Below are 6,898 nucleotides of genomic sequence, written 5' to 3'. Positions count from 1 at the left end.
TCTGACCGTAATCGATACGTCCCAGATACGTCCACACCAAAAAGTTTGGGTGTTCAAAAACTATATAATTTTTATTTTGACATTAGGCATATAATACGTACAAAAAGTATTGTTACACGATATAAAGTAAATATTTATTTGTTATTATATATATAAAATGTTATAAATACTGGGTCAACCAAATCTTGTCAGTAGAAAAAGGCGGCAAATTTGAAATATTGTAGGCGCGAAGGAATATCGTCCCATAGAAAATTTGAATTTCGCGCCTTTTTTTTACTGACAAGACTTGGTTGACCATCTATAATACGATATTTCACTAAAAATGTTTTTTATAATTTGGCTGAATGGATAACTATCATTGCCGCGTTGGCTGTCGTTAAAAGAAAAATTTAAAAATTAAAAATAAAACCGGCACCATACCGGCGCCCGCTATTTTCACTTAAAATTTAGTTGTATCAAAATAATGAACTTAAATTGCAACTTTAAAAGTGTTTTTGTATGAAATGAGTTAATGTGATTAATTTAGACAATGTAAATCAATGCTGAACGTAGTTTATAGTGCTGAATAATATATAATATCATTCCAGTTCAAGCGAAAATTCGTAACTGTAACTGTAAGTATTCGTGTAACTAATTTTTTTTTATTGTGATTTTTGAAATGAAGTTAAAAAAATACGGCGAATTCAAGTTTTTCATACAAAACTTGTTTTTGCTCTATTTCGTTTGTTTTATATATTGGAGCTATATAAACTAATTACAGGACTAAGTAGATACACCTCATGTCATTGTATCTGCAAAGTCTCATTACGATCCAACACGCACCTAGTTTTAAAATGAGAACGAAACTCCGTTTGTACTATGGGAAGTTGAAAATCGGCCGACCTGGGGACTTAAGCGACTTCATCAAATTATTACATTTAATTTATTTTATTATAAGTAGCATGTCATTATTCCGCTGACGCCATTAATAAGTTCCATATATTATAAAAAAAATATCGACATCATCCATTGTGTAGAACATAATATTTAAATTCAAGGCTCTTATAATTTTATTTAAGTTCCGCGTACCTATAGGTAATAAATAATAATTTAAATAGAGGCAGTCATAATTATTTATATATTATTATTATTGCTTTGGTGATAATCCCCAAACATATTTACGACATATTTTAGGTGTGATATATGTATACATGTTAACAGGGACTATTTTACTTTAATGTATACAGGTAAATAGGTATCAGTGGCGGCGCGTCCATAAATGCCGATTCCCACCGGCTTGCCTGTTTTTGGATGTTTGAGCAGAGTTGTCAAAGGAAATAGGTATGTAAGCCCCTATGGATATGTTTGACACGCTGCCACTGATAGGCATTATTTTAAATATTACGAAGTCAACATACGTGTAGGTATAACTAATCTTACCTATACCTACTTCTGTAATTACAGGTTTTTTTTCAAGGGCCGGTTTTAGGTACTTCGCGACCGTAATAGTACCTAAGTATGTATACTTGTCTCCGAATTGAAAAAATGTAAACAGACGTTTGCTGGATACCGCGTTTCTTTTTCTAATTAAGGATACCTATGAGCCGGATAAAGTGGGATTGTCCTGCTCATGGGTATTAGGTAACCGTAATTAGAAAAAAAAACTAGAAAAAATAAACTAGTAATTAGAAAAAGACTGTGGGATTTTTGGATAGATGCGTACGACCAAGCACTTACTTTGAAATAAAATTCTGAATTTAACAAATATTTTTAATTCAAGAAGTAGCAAAAATGGAGGACACGGGCGGGAAAAGAATGAATGAAATTTAAAAAAAAACATGTCTATGGTTCACTTATTTGTCAGAGATGACATTTAAAATAAAGTTGGCAACACTGTATTTCATTCAATATTTTTTAAGTGGTCATTACACGAAGTATCGTAAAATCGCCAAAAAGATACTGCGTGTATGCACAAATTCTTTTTTGGGGAATAGACTAAAGACTTGTCTTGACAACTATAAGGTAGGGGTTTAAAGGTGTGTGCACGACCCATTAAATGACAAATAAAAGTACGGGAGTAGAAAAAATATATTACATACAGCGTGTGATACATTGTAATACAGTTACCTAATAATAAACATCAGTGTTCATAGTGTTAGGAAATTATACAAATTGTTTTGACTTAACTTTTATATCTTGTATTTTTTTATTAAAGAAATTGTTTCGATAAAGTTGATTTTAATCCACAACCCATTTTACTAATACATATTAGCAATAGCAACATCCTCTCATGGAAATATGATTCATTGTGTTAATCTATCTAATACCTTTAAAGGAGAAATTCTTGTTTATTTATTTATTTATATACATATATATATATATATATATATATATATATATTTCGGGGATCTCGGAAACGGCTCTAACGATTTCGATGAAATTTGCTATACGGGGGTTTTCGGGAGCGAAAAATCGATCCAGCTAGGTCTTATCTCTGGGAAAACGCGCATTTTCGAGTTTTTATATGTTTTCCGAGCGAAGCTCGGTCACCCAGATATTAATACTAAACCTTGTTAAAAGTTATCTGTCTACGTCACCCATCAAACACACTAAATAAGCAACAGAATAATCTACTTATGACGTCACTTATCAATAGATTTGCCCCAAAAAAAAATTCGCGGAAGGCACAGCAATGGCCTCGCTCAGGTTTAAGGCCGAGACCTTCCCGGCGGCCTTGAAGCAAGGACGAGACCTCGGCGCGAGGACGCGTCCTTCCCGCAAGGTTGGAATGGAACAAGGTCAATTTTCGCAACTTTGGAAATTAGTACGGGACGCGCCCATGTAAGGTCGTGGCGCTGGAAAAAAACTTCAAAAAATTATGAATTCATCAAATGTCATAATAATATTATTATCATACTTTAAATGGTATTATTTTTCATTTTTTCAGTGCAAAGATTTTACGAAATACTTATATTTATTCTAAGTCTCGAATAATAAGTACATACCATTATACATAGAGTCTGTTCGGAAAGAGTAGAGTCGTGGAATGTATAAACTTATTGGGCCACATACATTCCACGACTCTTCTCTTTCCGCACAGTAACTCATCTTACAAGACATAAAAATGGGTTTACAAAATCATATTTCAATATGGCAATAATTAATTCGACAAATAAATAATTAATTTAAATGTTTCTTGAATACAGCACCATCTATGTACCTATCTATTATACTGAGTGATGTCAACGTTGATGATGAGTTAACAACAACGCCCTCTAGCGGTTTTATGTGTAACTGGCATGCTTACGGTCAAGCTAGCATTTGAACTTTATACTAATAGTTTTTTTTCTTTCATTTATGTTAGTTCGCTGTTTAAGCCGTAGATGTCATCACTATTATAAAAATACCGGTTAGATACATTGGTTTTATAAGATGTGTAAAATCTGTGGTCTTCATCATCCAGGTCTACTCCATTAAGTACTCCAAAAAACCGGCCAAGTGCGAGTCGGACTCGCGCACGGAGGGTTCCGCACCATCAACAAAAAATAGAGCAAAACAAGCAAAAAAAAACAAGCAAAAAATCGGTCACCCATCCAACTCCAAGTACTGACCCCGCCCGACGTTGCTTGATAAGTATAAGTAAACCGATAACCAATGGGACAGAAAGCTCCATAAATGGCGACCACGGACGACCGCGGAAGGTAACACAGCAAGGGAAGAAACAAGCATGCAGCTGATGCAGCACGACTGATGGTAAGCGGTTCACCGTAGCCTATGGACGCGTTACCGACCTTTTAACAATTTGTACGCGCCTTTTTTAAAAGAACCTCATGTATTTAGTCCCCTGCCGGGCCTTACCGTTAGGTACTGACAGCTTAACTTACTGGTCGTTGTAGAGACCCTAGGTCCTCTAGAACAGGGCTCTCCAAACCCCGGCCAAATGCGGCCCGCGGGAACCAGGCTCCAGGGGTTCAGCCCTAACAGCAGCAACCAACCCCCCCCCCCATCCCTCCGGGGCGCCGATGGTGGCCCGCGCGAAAGTTCTAAGGCGCATATTATGGCCCTCAGGTAAAAAAGTTTGGAGACCCCTGCTCTAGAAGAAACACATTCTTCTGCTGATATTGAGACTTACATAAAGAACATTTTGCTCAAAGACGTAAGGGCGGTAAGAAAGTTATAGGACTCTACTGGATGGATCCTATGTACTTATACCTACTTGATTTGATCCTCAATTTCTTACTCCAGTAGGTAAGTACTTAAATGAATTTCGCATCGCATATCAATTTGAAATTATGATTTGGTACTTACGCTTCAATTATTTATGTAGACATATTTGTTTATCTGCTTACATTTATGATTTTAGTCTTCGACTTATAGTGATATTTATATGTTTATCTTTAGGTTTTTATCTATAAAGTTGATAACGTGCAGGAATTGTAACGATAACGCAGTTTCTTTCTAGTAAATGTATTTTTACAATAATTATATATACATATATTTGTCTTTCTTGTTAGCTAAGAACTAGGGAGATTAAATATCAACAATGGTGGTAGATGAATCAGTCGTGAATAGGCAATTACAAGGTATCAAAAGGCATTGTAAATGTAAGGGTCTCTAAGTGCCAAGACAAAAGTAGGTACGAGTAAAGTTATTGCTTTCCTTTATTAGTTTATTGATTTATACGTTATGTTATGAATCAGACTAGGCAAGCTGAGGAAGTGAGAACTTTAATAAAAGTAGGTACCTACTTAATAATATAAATTAAGCGTATAGCATACGGTTTAAATGTATATGTAAATTAGCTTCTGCCCGCGTCTAATACGTCGGCGTAAATAGAATTAGTACTTCCATTTCCATAGTAAATCCCACCCTATTTTTCAATCCCATCAAGGATGACTTCCGTAATAAAAACTATCCTATCTTCCCCGTGACTCGAATTGAATCTAAATCGGTTCAGCGACTCAAGCGTAAAGAGGTAGCAGACTAAAATACTTTCGCATCTATAATACCTATTTAAGTACAAGATTCTGCCAGTGCCCGCGACTTCGTCCACCATAATAAAAACTATCCAACGGGAACTAGAACCGGGACAAGTGTTCGAGGATTCGAGCTATTGTTTGGTATCGAAACTGCATCGGCTGCGCTATAAAATAAGCGTTATATCCTAACAAAACTTTAAAATCCAGTGTCGCTTCAGTAAAAATTATTTCGTTTTTTATATGACACAAAATGGAGAGTAGTGGCATTTTTAGGATGCGATGGTAAATATTGTTGTTTGTGACAGACTGGCGAGTCGCCTACCTCTCTATTAATAAAGCCCACATACAGCGGCGCGGCGCATGCGACATGTGCGCGTACACATAATGGGAGCATTGGCAAACTACGCTTGAGCAGGTAGGTAACATAATATAGTTTTTTTTTTAATAGTTGTTAATTTTTTTTTACTTTACGTTGGCGTTTAGTTAACGTTAATTTTCACAAACGAATGATTGGTTTTCCATTTTTTAAAGTTATTACTGACCATTCTTTTGATATACATACTTGCGCAAGTGTTATTAGTATGTCACACTAAAATTGTTATTAAATACAAAGTTGTGCAAGTTATTATCGTTGTTATTGATATTGTGCACTGGAGTTTAAAGCGGCAACAGTGTTAGTTCTGTGTCACAAAGAAAGCTTTATCAGGCGGTGTCCAATAACAATTTTTGTACACGTAACAGCGGTAGTGAATTTTATGAGACAGGAACACACTCTTTGCACAGTATTAATTATGCAAAATCACATTTTGGTTGCCTTGCCACCATTGCGATCTTATTCCCGATAGATTTTTTGCTATGGTTAATGTTAAGAGAACAAAATCACTTTCTCTTGAAATTATCACCTTGTACACTAGATACACTAAAAAAGTTTTGATATTTTTGACTGCACTTGTAGTGTGAGAAATTGAGAATATATTACTTGCCTTTCATAGTTCTAGGTTAACGGGAAGTACCATATGAATTTTGTTCCCTTGAGAGTGTCAAATATTCGTTTTTTCGGCATAAACGGCCGTATCTTTTTTTTACCTTAACTTAGAAGTTTGATTTTTGCACAGATTCAAGGGACTATAAACCTGAGTAGGTACCTACATGGTTATTTTAATTTCCCGCGTCCCCGAGATAAAGGGTTATGGCAGACAGACGGACGGACGGACGAACAACAAAGTGATCCTATAAGGGTTCCGTTATTTTCCTTTTGAGGTCCCTGAAAATAGATAAAGTTTTAATTGCTGAAAAGATTACCACAGTAAGAATATTAGAAATGAATAGGGTAATTCCGGGGTAGATGGCCATAAGGGCGAGATTGCCCATCGAAATATTTCATAGTTCTGATGGCTAGATGTCGCTAGTTCTTGTTTAGTACGCTTCACGTCATGCTTGAGAGCAATGATATGCCCAAAATTTTGGAGTAGAAAAATTTAGAAGTACATAAAATCCTTGTTGATTGTTTTGACAAGTGCAAATATTTTTAGAGGGTTCATATTTTACATGGTGGTGATGCTAGTGTCTTATTCTAATGGTGTTATTTGCTTTTGGTGCAAAGTATACGGTTGTAGTTTTGTTCTAACCTAAATAAGAATGAAGCTCGAGTCTCAACTTGTTTTGATTTTGGGCGTGGTCTTCTCCCCCGGAAAAAAAGGAGAGGTGGCCAGTTTAAGTTGGGGTACTATGGCCATATGGCCGTGAAGGCACACAGTAATGATGATGTATCTATCACGAATTAGGTATTCCAAAGGTTATCATATAGCAGCGACGATGTCCCCCTATGCATGATAACGAATTAAAAAGGAAAATGGAGTTAATTTTGAAAGATAGGTAACTATTGCAGGTGTGGGAAAAAATATCACGAGCCTCTTCTCCTCCATGATTGCATTGAGTGT

Source organism: Cydia amplana, chromosome 2 (genome assembly GCF_948474715.1).
Source record: "Cydia amplana chromosome 2, ilCydAmpl1.1, whole genome shotgun sequence".
NCBI lineage: Eukaryota > Metazoa > Arthropoda > Insecta > Lepidoptera > Tortricidae > Cydia > Cydia amplana.
Note: the sequence above shows the minus strand (reverse complement) of the source record.